At 45.1% G+C, this 16,162-nt stretch overlaps 1 protein-coding gene across 1 annotated transcript in view; it reads right to left on the reverse strand.

Annotated features, from left to right (window-relative positions):
- The window catches only part of LOC130291630 (serine/threonine-protein kinase SBK1-like), a 31,845-nt gene extending 19,234 nt beyond the window's left edge, over positions 1–12,611 (reverse strand). Inside the window, exon 1 of the mRNA XM_056540645.1 lies at positions 12,545–12,611. The gene's annotated coding sequence lies outside the window, so the exon portion shown is untranslated. The remainder of the gene's footprint in view (positions 1–12,544) is intronic.
- Positions 12,612–16,162: the final 3,551 nt, after the last annotated feature.

A 16,162-nucleotide genomic window follows, 5' to 3' on the forward strand; every position in this document is an offset into this window, starting at 1 on the left:
AAAAAAGCAAAAACGGATGCGCTCCGTAGTGTAACACCAAAGGTGAGTTGGTAACGCTAAGTGTGAATTGCGCTTGCCACATGAAGTTGTACTCCAACCAAGTACAACAATGGAACAGGGTGTATCATCAAAGGGTCTCTGCAGCTTCGTCCCGCTGAAATAGAATCACAATAAAAACAAGCAATCTCCAGGTAGCAGAGCGGGATCAATGGAAGCGCTGAGACCAGATAAGAAGTTAAAAGGATTTATTTCCCATAATGCAACGCGTTTCACGGTCACCCGCTTCCTCAGGCATCCTCACGGTCACCTGATGCCTGAGGAAGCGGGTGACCGTGAAACACGTTGCATTATGGGAAAGAAATCCTTTTAACTTCTTATCTGGTCTCAGTGCTTCCATTGATCCCGCTCTGCTACCTGGAGATTGCTTGTTTTTATCATGATAGTGTTCTATCCACTCTGATTCAGACTGACATATCCACACGCACCCTATCAGACCACTCCCCTGTACAAGTGACTTTCTCCCTGCCTCACATTCCCATGAGAGACTGGACCTGGAGACTTAATGAGTCACTGCTGACGGACGAGGTCGAGGTTGGAAAGCTGACTGAACAATTGAGCTCCTTCTTCGCGTTAAATCTAACGCCTGATGTGCCCCTCCCAACAGTTTGGGAAGCACACAAAGCTTTTATGAGAGGCTTATTGATAGCCCTTGGTTCTAAGGTGAAGAGGGAGCGCAACAAAGCGATCTTATCCTTACTGTCCGACATTGCAAAACTTGAAAGGGCCCCACATAGGGCACCACAGAACGAAAATGACGGAGGCTACGAGAACGCCTCAAAGACATTCTAAACAAGCAACATGCTGCCAATGTAGTAAGATTCCAACAAAAACTCTTCCTTCATGGAGACAAAGGGGGACGACTTATGTCGGCTATGATCAAAAAGAGACGCGATAAGGCGTTGATACCCAGGATTGTAGATAGTGTGGGGGGGGGGGGTCCCACACTGATACTAAACAAATAGCCAAAGCCTTTCAAAAATACTATAACTCTCTCTACAACATTGAACCGGAGGGTGGGTCAGGAGAAGAGCGACAACATGCTATTCGCTCCTTTTTAGATGAGCTTAACCTGCCCCGACTCACTACTGAGGATGGCGTGGCCCTGCTGACCCCTTGTTCGCCAGAGGAGGTTCTTGCTGTACTGAACTCATTCCCCATTGGAAAAAGTCCCGGGCCAGATGGGTTTAGCCTTCTATACTATAAAAAGTTCCAACCGGTCCTCACACAACACCTTACTAACTGGTGCAATGACCTGCTAGGCGGCTCTAAACTCCCGAGACAATCTCTGGAAGCCCACATAACAATCTTGCCTAAGGAGGGTAAAGATCTGTCCCTCTGCTCAAGCTATAGGCCAATTTCTTTACTAAACTTAGATGTAAAAATCTGGGCCAAACTCCTCTCTAACCGCCTGGGCAAACATTTACCAGAGATCATACATCCAGACCAATCAGGGTTTGTTAGAGGAAGGGAGGGGAGACACAATGCTCTGAGAGTCCTCCATGCCATACATTTCGCTAATACTTCCAACACACCATTAGTCCTTCTCGGCACAGATGCCAAAAAGGCATTTGATAGAGTTGCATGGGATTACATGATGGCTGTTTTAATTAAGTTTGGCATACCCGTTGGATTTGTGAGGGCTGTTATGTCTCTCTATGGTGCACCCAGCGCTAGAATAAGGGTTAACGGTACTCTTTCCCCTTCCTTTGACATACACAATGGGACACGGCAGGGGTGCCCCCTTTCTCCGTTCCTTTACATATTGGTTATGGAAACACTACTCCAAAGACTGAGGCAGGAGGGAGGTGTCCGGGGACTCACAATTGGGACACACACACATTTAGCGGCTGCTTTTGCAGATGATCTGCTGCTGCTGATCAACAATCCAGTAGAAGCGCTACCTAGAATCCAAAGTATATTATATAGTTATGGTGCACTTTCAAACTTTAAAGTAAACTATACCAAATCGGAAATTTTAAACGTATCAGCCCCCCCAGAAATGCTTGCGACACTAAAAAGACATTCTCCATATAAATGGCCGACAGAAAGCATTAAATATCTGGGCATTGCAATTCCCCCTAACCTAAGTAGACTATACCGACTGAATTATCCCCCGTTACTCAATAAAATGAAAATACAACTCGATGCGTATAAACTTCTGTTCCTCTCCTGGATGGGAAGGAGGAACCTGCTCCAAACGTATGTGGTCCCATCTGTACTCTATTTACTCCGCATGGCTCCCCTGAAACTCCCACCTAGCCATCTTCGCCAATGGAAACAGGTGTTTTCTTCTTTTCTCTGGTCGTCCAAATGACCTCGCCTACCTCACTTGCTACTAACCAAACCCAAACATTTAGGGGGCCTGGGCATCCCAGACTTATCACAATTGTACACAATGACACACTTACAGAGATGGATAGAGATTTCCTCTGGTACCAGCCTCCTACAAGGTATCATGTTAGAGACGTCACAACTGACTTCACCTGGTGTGTCCGACCTGCAAGCTACATGGCTGCCCACACGGAACCTCATATCAAAGATTTCAAACCCTCTGCTAGTAGGTACATTGACGGTGAAACAGGCCTATGACAAACAGAGACAGTGGGACGCCTTCACCTCGCACACAATCTCACCCTTACTACCCGGCTCTTTGATTCCAAGCATCTTACCCCACTCAACACATGCACTATCTGACATTTGGTCCAAATTAAATTCTATCCCAACCAAAGACATATGCCTGGAAAACTCACCCCCAACTCAAGAGTTACTACATTCCCTTCTACCGAATAGAACTCTACACTTTCTACACATTCAGGCTATACAGGGCATGTGCCGGGCATTGCTCAAGGTGTACGTCGTCAGGAAAGACCCCACTTGGTTGGAGACAGCATTGCAGTCAGCAGCGGAATCTAAAATTAGACTCCCATTTATTCGTTCCCATATCAATAGAGAAGGGGGGATGCTTATCCTTTGTACCTATTGTCCTGGGAGAAAGAATTGGGTTTGTCACTGACGACAGAGGAAAAGTCAGTGGTGTTAAAAAACTCCCATGGCTTTTCAAAATGTATGAAACTCCAAGAAAACCACTTTAAGCTCATCTCAAGATGGTATAGGACCCCTGAACGATTATATAATTGGGGCCTCTCCCCTACGGGTGAATGCTGGAGAGGCTGTAAGCTAACTGGCTCTCTATCACACTTGTGGTGGACTTGCCCGTCAATCACTGATTATTGGAAGGCAGTGGGACAACACATAGACTTGATTCTAGGCAGAAAAGTACACTTGACCCCACAGCTAGTGCTCTTGGGTTTACCCCATGGGGGAAATACCCTGCATAAACACTCACTTCTGGCTCATCTGTTGGCAGCGGCAAAATTATTAATACCTCTCCACTGGAGACAGCCTAACCCCCCAACTTTGCAAGAATGGCTAGCAAAGGTAGCCAGTATTTGCAGATTAGAAGAACTATCTAGCTGGAGTATCCGCTCATACGACAAATACTTCAAAACGTGGTACCCTTGGATTCACTTCAAGGAGACAATACAGGCAAATATTGACACAGCAGGAGCTGGTGACACCTCAGTATCCCAGTGCAATCAGTAGACCCATGACATAGTCCATTGACCTACCCTTCACCCCCCCTTCCCCCCCCTTTTTCCCCACTTTTCTCTCATCTCCAACTCGTTCTCCTTCTATACCTTTCACTTTACCTCTCTTCTTTTCTTTCCTACTCGTCAATTGTTTACCTTAGCAATTTAGATACAAATGACTTTCAATAGTTTGTTGATTTAATTCGATAAGTGAAAGATACACAGAACGTCTTTTTACTGCTGCCCTTTGACGCAGTTTGAGGTAACGCTAGACAGATTACTTCTAATTCATATTAAGAAATGTATACCCATATGACAGCACTTTTAGTTGCCTTAGATTGTGAACAGTAGCACATTGTATCTTCGAAGGTATTGACTTTTTCGATTCATGCTCAAGCAATGTTGATTTACAGCTTTGTCAATTTATGCTTCACAACTTTGTCTTATATTGGTTGAAAAAACTAAATAAAGATTTGAAAAAAAAAAGAAAAAAAAAAAAAGACCCTACACTGTTAGTGGGTGTAACCAAAATTGTCATCTTAATGAATAAACTAATTTGCATTGTGAGGCTAATGTTAGGGTGGAACCCTATTGATGTGATTGTTCACAAAACAATAATGTTAATGTAATACAGTATAAACAAGGCGCAGTCTCCTTTACACATTCTTGTTTTCAAATCTATACATTTTTACTTTCAATACATTTTTATTGAAGAGAATTTTTGTATAATAAAATAGAACCATTGTTGCAAATAAGATAGGACATTCGCAGCTGCCAATAGGAAAAGTAAGAGAACAATATAACGTCCAAACAAGAACAAATAAACCAAGTCACATAAGTCGTACATATTGTTATATTCGACCAGAAATCAGAAGAGATGAAAATCAGAGTTATTTTAAGGATGTGTGAAACCTGAGCGGGCTTAAGTAATGATGAAACTGTATTAGAGGAGAGAAAGGTCATGTGCAGCACTATAATGATTTTTTTTTCTGGAGAGGGTTTTTAGATATCTTTACAATATGCAGAAGAATTCCACATTTCCCATCTAGTCAAGAAGGCACCCATTTTTCCTGAACCAATCGCTATGATTTTCTCGTAAGAGTAAGTATTGTTCATTTTATCTATTAATGTGTCGAGGATAGGGACTGTAGGGATTTTCCAACAGCAAGTTAAAGCATTCTTAGCAATAAAGCAAAAAATACAATATAGGTCGCGGAAAGTGACAGGTAAAAAGTTTGTGCAAAAACAACAGTACTGATTCAGGAGACCAGGGCAATGGGATTTTAAAAACATTGAAGAGCAGCGATTTACAGTTATCCCAAAAACTCGTAATTAATGGGCAAGACCATAATACATGTATCAGCATTCCCCTATGTCCACATTTACGCCAACACAATGGAGATGAGCCACAGTATGCTAGAGCTAACTTATCCGGCATAAAATACCATCTTAGAACAGATTTGTAGTATGATTCTATATAAGACGAGCATTGTAAAGCTTTGTTGCCATATCTAAAAGCTCTTTGCCAATCTTCAAGGGAAACTGGTTGAATGAGATCCTTTTCCCATAGACGGAGGGGGTAACTTCTAGTACATATATCAGAATGAGTGATCTCTGTATAAACTAGGTGTAGGCCTTTCGTCGTAGAATTTAAAAATTTTAACATAGGCGCATTCAACCCAATATTAGCAGGTCTCAGAGTGTTCAAGAAGTGCCGAATCCTCAAGTATTTATAGAAGTCAGACTTGTGTATCATGTATGTAGCCTGAAGATGTTCAAAGGGTATGAGAGTGGAATCACTATATAAAAGGCCAGTATTGGTAATTCCTCTATCTATCCAGTTTTGAAGACTTAAATCCTCCAGGGAGGACTGGATAATACTGAGTGGTATATTGGTGACATTCTGGATTTGAGGGTTAGAAAGTTTATAGAGTAAACAAGTCCAGGCTTGTAGTGAGGCTGTGATCACTGGATTTGAAGATTTGGGAGGTGGGAGGTTCCATAATGGATACAGTAGCAGATCATGCAAGGAGCATTGTGTAACTAGGGTCTGTTCTATAAGAGACCAGGGAGAGGTGTGAAGCGGATTCCACCAGTTTCTAAGTTGAGATAATAGGGATGCAACATAATAGCCCTTGATATCAGGGATGCCTAAACCACCCGCGGATTTTGCTTTTTTTTTTTTAAAGTGAAGCCGCTAATCTAGGCTTTTTTCCTGCCCATATAAAGTTAGATATTAAACGTTGGGCTGCTGTGAAAAAGGATGCAGGGAGCGGGACTGAAAGGGTGCGAAAGGCATAAAGGAATTTGGGTAGGAGGAGCATTTTAAATGTAGCGACACGGCCTATCCAAGATATGACAAATTGAGATAGTCTGTTGGCTTCAGCAAGGATATCCGAGAGAAGAGGTTCAAAGTTTGACTGATAAATCCTGTCTGCAGGGTATGTGAGGTGGATACCTAGATAGTCTAGAATAAAGGAACCCAAGTCAAAGGTGAACTGTGAGCATAAAGAAGCAACCGATTCTGGGAAAAGGTTTAAGGGGAGGGCTTGGGTTTAGGATTTATTAAGAAGGTAGTAGGAGAGGGAATCATATTCTATGATGTTGTCCATTACTGCGGGGAGGGATATTAGAGGGTTGCCTAAAGTAAGGATGACGTCATCCACATATAGCGAAATGACATGGGAGGCGGGGCCAATGGAGATTCCAGAAATCCTATCATCTAAACGGATAGCTTGCGCCAGCGGTTCTATCGACAATATTTATATGAGAGGGGACAAGGGGCAACCTTGACGGGTTCCGTTGATTAGAAATTCATCAGATAGAGTCCCATTGGCTAGTACCCGAGCAGATGGATTAGAGCAGGGGTGTCAAGCACAAATTCATCGGGGGCCGCATCAGCAGTTTGGTCACCCTCCCCCCCCCCACATACCGTATATGCCGGCGTCTAAGACGACTGGGTGTATAAGACGACCCCCAACTTTTACAGTTAAAATGTAGAGTTTGGGATATGCTCGCCATATAAGACTACCCCTCGTACCGCGATGTACAGTGCCTTGTAGTTCCCCCCACATTAGGTAGGCAGCATGTTCCCCCACATTAGTAGGCAGCATGTTCCCCCACATTAGGTTGGCAGTATAGATCCCCCCACATTAGGTAGGCAGCATGTTCCCCCACATTAGTAGGCAGCCTGTTCCCCCACATTAGGTTGGCAGTATAGTTCCCCCCACATTAGGTTGGCAGTATAGTTCCCCCCACATTAGGTTGGCAGTATAGTTCCCCCCACATTAGGTTGGCAGTATAGTTCCCCCCACATTAGGTTGGCAGTATAGTTCCCCCCACATTAGGTTGGCAGTATAGTTCCCCCCACATTAGGTAGGCAGCATGTTCCCCCACATTAGGTTGGCAGTATAGTTCCCCCCCCACATTAGGTTGGCAGTATAGTTCCCCCCACATTAGGTAGGCAGCATGTTCCCCCACATTAGGTTGGCAGTATAGTTCCCCCCACATTAGGTTGGCAGTATAGTTCCCCCCACATTAGGTTGGCAGCATGTTCCCCCCACATTAGTTTGCAGTATAGTTCACCCCCACATTAGGTTGGCAGCACCCCCCCCCCTCCCTCCCCACAGACATACAGCCTCCAGCCATATACAGTGTATGGCTGGAGGCTGTGTGCTGCCCCCACAGTGATCCGGTCACCGCTCCTCCGGCCCAGGGTCACAATCTACTGCTATGGCCTATGTACCATAGTAGTAGGTGCCAGGACCGGTCGAGTGGTGACCGTAACGCTAAAGAGAAGAAGATAACGTACCGTCGGTCACTTACCAGGCCCCGGCCGGAGAGCTTCCTCCTGCGATGATCCTGCTGTCCTCCTGGTCCTCCCGCGTCTCTATGGTTGTACGCACGTCCCGTGCGTACAACCATAGAGGTGGAGGACCAGGAGGACCGAAGGAGGATCGCTAGAGGGCAGACATTGGTGAAGGCTGGCGGCCGGTGGCGGCTACGCGGGCCACATGACGAGGTCTGGCGGGCCGGATTCGGCCCGCGGGCCTTGTGTTGGACACCCGTGGATTCCCGTGGAGGGAAACTAAGGTGAGAGGAACAGAGTTAACAGAGCAGTATAGTATTAGAAACCTTCCTTTGGGGTCAATCTCAGCATGTTCTAATTTAAAGGAGACAGTGTATTTTTAATTCCAATAAATATTCCTCTAGACTTGGTTGTAAAGTGGGATTGGAAAGTGTGTTGGAAAGCGTGGTGCTTAAGTCTATGGGCATCTCTGGAAAGCAAGTGTGTCTCTTGAGCACATATTATATCACAATTGAGAGCACGGACTTCTCTCCAAAAATGAGATCTTTTGTGAGGCACACTAAGACCATTAACATTTAACCCCTTAAGGACCAAGGACGTACAGGTCTGTCCTTGGTCCTGCTCCCGTGATACAACGCGGGGTTACATGGTAACCCCGCATCATATCACGGCGGGCCCGGCATCATAGTGAATCCGGGACCCGCCACTAATAGCGCGCAGCGCCGATCGCTGTGCGCTGTGCGCTATTAACCCTTCAGCCGCGCTCTCAGAGCTGAGCCGCGCGGCTAAATGTGAAAGTAAAAGCTGCCGGTTAACTCAGTGGGCTGTTCGGGATAGCCGTGGCGAAATCGCGGCATCTCGAACAGCTTACAGGACAGCGGGAGGGCCCCTACCTGCCTCCTCGCTGTCCGATCGCCGAATGACTGCTCAGTGCCTGAGATCCAGACATGAGCAGTCAAGCGGCAGAATCATCGATCACTCGTTTCCTATGAGAAACCAGTGATCAATGAGAAAGATCAGTGTGTGCAGTGTTATAGGTCCCTATGGGAGCTATAACACTGCAAAAAAAAGTGGAAAAAAAAAGTGAATGAATATCATTTAATCCCTCCCCTATTAAAAGTTTGAATCACCCCCCTTTTCCCATAGAAAAAAAACAGTGTAAATAAAAATAAAAATAAACATATATGGTATCACCACGTGCGTAAATGTCCGAATTATAAAAATATATTGTTAATTAAACCGCTCGGTCAATGGCGTACGCGCAAAAAAATTCCAAAGGGTCACAATCTACTGCTATGGCCTATGTACCATAGTAGTAGGTGCCAGGACCGGTCGAGTGGTGACCGTAACGCTGAAGAGAAGAAGATAACGCACCGCCGGTCACTTACCAGGCCCCGGCCGGAGAGCGTCCTCCTGCGATGATCCTGCTGTCCTCCTGGTCCTCCCGCGTCTCTATGGTTGTACGCATGTCCCGTGCATACAACCATAGAGGTGGAGGACCAGGAGGACCGAAGGAGGATCGCTAGAGGGCAGACGTTGGTGAAGGCTGGCGGCCGGTGGCGGCTACGCGGGCCACATGACGAGGTCTGGCGGGCCGGATTCGGCCCGCGGGCCTTGTGTTTCACACCCGTGGATTAGAGTAAAGAGAAGATATTGCAGATAATATGTTTCCTGTGAAACCCATTTTATTGAGCACCGGAAAAGGCAAAAGACCATTTAAGGCGGTCAAAGGCTTTTTCTGCATCCAATGCTAAAACCACCACAGGTATAGTATGAGACTCTATGGAATGAAAAACGTGAAGGAGTTTTCTGGTGTTGTCCGAGGTCTGACGACCCGCCACAAAACCAGACTGGTCCTGCTGGACAAGACTAGGCAGGGCTAGGGAAATGCGAGATGCTAGTAGTTTTGCGAAGATTTTTAGATCTTGATTCAACAAGGAAATGGGTCTGTAGTTTTGCGGCAAATCTGTAGACTTACCCGGCTTAGGGATAGTAGTTATGACTGCTTGTAAATTTTCTTTGGGGAGGTTTCCGGCGGTCACTGCTGCCAAGCAGAAGGAAGCTAAAAAGGGGGATAAGACCTCAGAGTAAGTTTTGTAATTAGAGCTACTAAATCCATCTGGACCGGGGGCTTTGTTAGAGGGAAGGGAATGTATAATTTTCTGAATTTCAGCGGGGGATATGGGTGCATTGAGGGTATCTAGCTGTTCAGAGGATAAAGAAGGCAGTTCTAGTTTATTCAGGTAGGATTGGATAGCCTCTGCTGCGTTAGGGGATTCCGAAAGGGAGGAGTGTAGATTATACAAACAAGCGTAGAACACCGGAAATCCATCAGCTATTTCCTTTGGAGTATGGAGAGGTTTGCCGTGTTAGGATGGATAAGAAGAGGGATTCGGGATTTTAGATTTCTAGACTTAAAACAGGAAAACTATTGGTTAACCGTCTTATTATTTTGGGAATAGTATACTGATTTGGTTTCCCTAAACAATTTCTCATATGCCCGCAACATCAAACATCGAAGGTCTCGTCTATGTTGTAGCAACTGAGAAGCCGTCAAGGTAGATGGGGACCGTTTATTAAGTTGTTCCACATACTGAATTTGAGTGAGTAGGGAGGTAATTTGCTGATCTCTCTGGCGTTTTAAGATAGAGCTATACTTTATACTCATACCACGGACCACCGCCTTGTGACAATTCCATAAAATAATTGGACAAGAGACAGAAGGGGTATTCAAGTGAAAATATTCTCTAATGTCGGTCTGAAGGTTATTGAAATATTCCCTGTGTGACAGAAGGAACTGGCTAATACGCCACATGTATGAAGTATTAGAGGAGACAGAATCACTCAGGGTAACGGAGATTGGGGCATGATCTGTCCATGAGATCGTACCAACAGTAGATTGTCGTATTGTTTGCAAAAGACTTCTGTCCACTAGGAACATGTCCAATCTAGCGTAGGTATTATAAGCTGTGGACAGGTGTGTAAAATCTTTCTCAGTGGAGTGTTGAAGTCGCCAGATGTCATAAAGTTCGTTTTCCCAGGCCCAAGGGGATAGTGAGTGTGAGGGGAGGCGAGAGTTAGAGGTGGAGTCTAGAGTAGGGTCCATAACTGTGTTGAAGTCCCCGAAAAGTATGAGTGAGCCCCATACTCTCTTGGAGACACGTTTAAGAAGGGAGCTTAGGAATCTATTTTGTCTGGTATTGGGGTGTAGAGGGAAATTAAGGTGAGAGGAACAGAGTTAACAGAGCAGTATAGTATTATAAACCTTCCTTTGGGGTCAATCTCAGCATGTTCTAATTTAAAGGAGACAGTGTATTTTTAATTCCAATAAATATTCCTCTAGACTTGGTTGTAAAGTGGGATTGGAAAGTGTGTTGGAAAGCGTGGTGCTTAAGTCTATGGGCATCTCTGGAAAGCAAGTGTGTCTCTTGAGCACATATTATATCACAATTGAGAGCACGGACTTCTCTCCAAAAATGAGATCTTTTGTGAGGCACATTAAGACCATTAACATTTAACCCCTTAAGGACCAAGGACGTACAGGTCTGTCCTTGGTCCTGCTCCCGTGATACAACGCGGGGTTACATGGTAACCCCGCATCATAGTGAATCCGGGACCCGCCACTAATAGCGCGCAGCGCCGATCGCTGTGCGCTGTGCGCTATTAACCCTTCAGCCGCGCTCTCAGAGCTGAGCCGCGCGGCTAAATGTGAAAGTAAAAGCTGCAGGTTAACTCAGTGGGCTGTTCGGGATAGCCGTGGCGAAATCGCGGCATCCCGAACAGCTTACAGGACAGCGGGAGGGCCCCTACCTGCCTCCTCGCTGTCCGATCGCCGAATGACTGCTCAGTGCCTGAGATCCAGGCATGAGCAGTCAAGCGGCAGAATCATCGATCACTGGTTTCCTATGAGAAACCAGTGATCAATGAGAAAGATCAGTGTGTGCAGTGTTATAGGTCCCTATGGGAGCTATAACACTGCAAACAAAAGTGGAAAAAAAAAGTGAATGAATATAATTTAACCCCTCCCCTATTAAAAGTTTGAATCACCCCCCTTTTCCCATAGAAAAAAAACACAGTGTAAATAAAAATAAACATATATGGTATCACCACGTGCGTAAATGTCCGAATTATAAAAATATATCGTTAATTAAACCGCTCGGTCAATGGCGTACGCGCAAAAAAATTCCAAAGTCCAAAATAGTGCATTTTTGGCCACTTTTTATATCATTTATATCATTTTATATCAATAAGTCCTATCAATGCAGAAATGGTACCGTTAAAAACTTCAGATCACGGTGCAAAAAATGAGCCCTCATACCGCCCCATACACGAAAAAATAAAAAAGTTATAGGGGTCAGAATATGACAATTTTAAACGTATTACTTTTCCTGCATTTAGTTATGATTTTTTCCAGAAGTACGACAAACTCAAACCTATATAAGTAGGGTATCATTTTAATCTTATGGACCTACCAAAAAATGTACTAGGTAGAAATGGAAGCCCCCAAAAGTTACAAAACAGCGTTTTTTTTTTTTTTTCAATTTTGTCGCACAATGATTTTTTTTCCATTTCACCGTAGATTTTTGGGCAAAATGACTGATGTCATTACAAAGTAGAATTGGTGGCGCAAAAAATAAGCAATCATATGGATTTTTAGGTGCAAAACTGAAAGAGTTATGATTTTTTAAAGGCAAGGAGCAAAAAATGAAAATGCAAAAACGGAAAACCCCTCGGTCCTTAAGGGGTTAAACTAACTATATTTCTAACCATATTTCAAGTATTGGAATAGCATGAATATGTTGAAGCGAAACACAAAATTAGGGAGAAGGTGCGCACCCCCTTACTGAGAACAGGCATCACAACTATATGGTCTGCTACTTGATGAAGTAAGAAAAGGTTAGCAATCCCCAAGGATAACATAGAACAGAATAAACAACAGAAGAAAAACATTTTATGACTCTGTTGGATGAAGTCATCAAATATGTGGGGATAAACAGTTTGATCCGAGGCCTAAGGAGAAAGGGAAAACAAAGACCAAACTACCCGCATTCTGTAGGTACATAAGAAAGGTTAGAACAATAGTCACCGCCAAGCGAAACTTCAGGTCTTATGCCATTTCGGTCCAGTCCCATCCTTAAATCGGCTTTCCAAGGAAGGAAGGTCTATGTTCCATGAGGAGAGAAGCGATTTTCCCTCTTGAAGAGATCTCACGACATGCAGATCGTCTCCTCTTTTGATGAGTAGGCGTACTGGAACGCCCCATCTGTAGGCGATCTTTGCAGAGCGAAGTGCTTGAGTAACAGGTTGCAAATCTCTCTGAGCTTGAAGTGTGGCCACTGAAAGATCTGCGTAGACAGAGATCTTGTGGAAGGGTGCAGGGAGGCCACTATTCTTGCGGGAGAATTCCAATATTTTTTCCTTTATCGTAAAGAAGTGGACTCTAGCTAGTATGTCACGTGGGACCGTATCATCCAGATGCCTTGGGCGAGGGACTCGGTGAGCCCTATCCACCTCCAATTCTTGAGGGCTGCATGTTGGTAATGTAGCTTTAATCAAGGATTTTACATAAGTAGGGATGTCAGCTGGGAGCACTGATTCAGGGACACCGCGTATTTTGATGTTATTTCTGCGGCTCCTGTCTTCTAGATCAGCTATCTTGGCTTTCAGCGCAGTAACATCATCAGACAGATCATTGTGAGAGTCTTTGAGAGTATTATGTGAGGCAGAGCATTCACCAAACTTAGATTCAACATGTGAGAGTCTCCCAGTGAGATCTTTGACAGAGGCACTCAGTGGAGACACTAAAGCATGCATATCTGAGAGGAAAGTTTTCCTTAGTGCCAACAACATTCCTTTCATTGCTGTATCTGTAAGTGAAGTATCAGACACCCTTATAGCGTCCAGATCATCTGTCCCTTTAAGATTAGATGCAGTGTGCAAGCCCCAGGCACATACCTCATTATCCAGCTCGTTTGAAGATAAACGGGGCCTCTGCTTGGCTGGGCTTTGTAAGGGAGAAGCTGCGGGAGAGCCCCACGCTGCAGCTCTCTGGGAGGGACAGGGGTCAGCATGTCCGACATCAGTGGGGCTGTGTGCAGAGCTGATTGAGGTGGTGGGGGAGTGAGGACTGGCAGAGCTATGCGGAGATCTGCCATGCAGTGCAGGATCAGATGAGGATCGTCTCGGCGGCAGTCTCATATGATGGCTGGGGCCGCAGCTGTCCTCTTTCTGTGTGGGCGCATCAGAGGTGAGTGGTTCGCGCTCGGCGCCATCTTGCAGCTCGTGCAGCGGCCGAGAAAAGTAGAATTTAGATAATTTCTCCTGCCTCACCGGCTTCCTTCTTCTTGCCGGCATCTCTGGGATGCTTCAGGGACACAGGAGGGTCAGAATTGAGGCGGTAAACGCTGGGGATCGTCGCTAGTGCGGGATTACACAGCGGAGCTATTCAGTCAGGCAGCCATTCTCCTCGGCAGCCAAGCCACGCCCCCCAAATTTATACATTTTTAAAACTTTGTTTCCCCAGACAACTTACCTTTGGCACTAGGGAAAATGACACATGCCCCTGTTTGCATTGTGTGCACTGTAATAGTGTGATCAAAGGTGACAAATCGTACCACCCGTTAACAGGGAAACAATATTCCATCAGAGGATATTACACATGTGATTCCACATATGTTGTATATCTAATTGAATGTCCCTGTGGTCTCGCATATGTTGGTTAGACAACCCAGCATGTACATGTTCATATCTCTCAACACAAGTCTACAATTAGAAGACAGAATGGTCTTTCACCCAACCTCACATTATTTTATGACAGCAGGGCACACGGTTGCACAATTGCGTTTTCAGCTTCCGAGCTAATTTCCAAACAAAGAAGAGGGGGTGACAGCATTTAAATCCTCAAAACAAGGGAGGCCTATTGGATCCATACTTTGCAAACTCTTGAAACCTTTGGTCTAAATAGGGAATATGGGATTACACAACTCATATAATACTGTATTTTCAACCATTATTTCCATTATTTAACATCCATTATGCTTTTTAAATTTTAGGCCAGATGATTCGTTGTGGATAGAGATGAGTGAACTTACAGTAAATTCGATTCGTCACAAACTTCTCGGCTCGGCAGTTGATGACTTTTCCTGCATAAATTAGTTCAGCTTTCCGGTGCTCCGGTGGGCTGGAAAAGGTGGATACAGTCCTAGGAGACTCTTTCCTAGGAATGTATCCACCTTTTCCAGCCCACCGGAGCACCGGAAAGCTGAACTAATTTACGCAGGAAAAGTAATCAACTGCCGAGAAATTCGTGACGAATCGAATTTACTGTAAGTTCGCTCATCTCTAGTTGTGGAGGTCGTTGATCACCCTTTCTCTAGTATCCTTTGGATTATATATTCATTCTCTATTTCATACCATAGGGCCCGATTGCTGTTATATCCTATCCATACCATTATTTTCTATTATATTCACCTATAGTTCAAACATGTGGATATGGATCTTAGTTTTATTCTATCATTTTCTGTACACTTACTTATTCCCCTATGCATCCTTTTCTATATATTACTTTTATGCATAAAGGCAAGTGTATGGGGCAGATGTGTAAGGAATACATTTATTTTTATTTTCCCTCCTCATATCTCCATTAGCTTTTGTCTTATTCATTCTATATCTATCATACTTTCTTTTTCTTTTATCTTGTCCTATATTTTTTTTCCCATTATTCTATAGCACTTAGTAACACTTATAGCATATGCACCTCCTGTCCTTTCCTCTCTCCTAGCGCTGTGTAATGCTCGCTTGCATTCCACATGACGCACTTCCTGCCCATGCTGTGTGGCGCGTGTGTTACTAGGGGTGGCATTTTGCCACATATGGCGCATTGTGCGCTGCACACATCGCTTGCCTGCTCATTCTCTCCCACTCTGAATACAGCTCGCTGTATACCAGAAGTGGGAGCTCGTCACACCCGCCCAGGACACCCAAAACAGGACAGCGCTGCCTCTTCTCACCATTCTGTAGTGGCCATAGGCAGCACTACCCACTGTTCCTACTTCACCGTGCCTTAGGCCCTAGCCACACATTATTCTTGCCTCCACAGCAAATCTGGTGGGTAGCAAGGGGATACGCCCAGTGACATAACATAGGACGGCGTGGCTTATGGATTTTCAGCCCCCCCACCTGTAACCAAGGCTGGCGTGAGGTTTTTAGGTGTCTGGGACTAACTCTCACCCCTGAAGCGTGGTCTCGTGTCCGGTCGCAGGAATGGAGGTTTTACTCTTGCCGCCCCCCCCCCCCCCCCTTAAGGAGCGGGGGAATGGTATGGTCCTGGGGGCGCGCAGTCAGGTGACTGCAGCACTGCTGAAAACATCCGAGTGCCTGGCAAAGCATGTGATAGAAGCAGGTGGCGTTGCGGGACTCCTCCACACACCCAGCTCTCGCTGCAGCAGTCCCGAACAGCCTGAGTGAGCTGCTGGGAATGGTTTTACTTTCACTTTAGATGCATCGATCAAGTTTGATCACTGCGTTTAAGGGGTTAATGCCGGGCATCACCACCATCGGTGATGTCCGGCATTAGACACGGGTCCTGGTGGGCAAAATTTAGTATGTCTGGATGTATGGATATTTGGGTGGGTTACTAGTATCATCTTGATGGTTATATTAGCCTCGATGTTTGTGTATAGGTTGTACATTACTATGTATACTA

This window comes from Hyla sarda, chromosome 1 (assembly GCF_029499605.1).
Source record: "Hyla sarda isolate aHylSar1 chromosome 1, aHylSar1.hap1, whole genome shotgun sequence".
Taxonomy (NCBI): Eukaryota; Metazoa; Chordata; class Amphibia; order Anura; family Hylidae; genus Hyla; species Hyla sarda.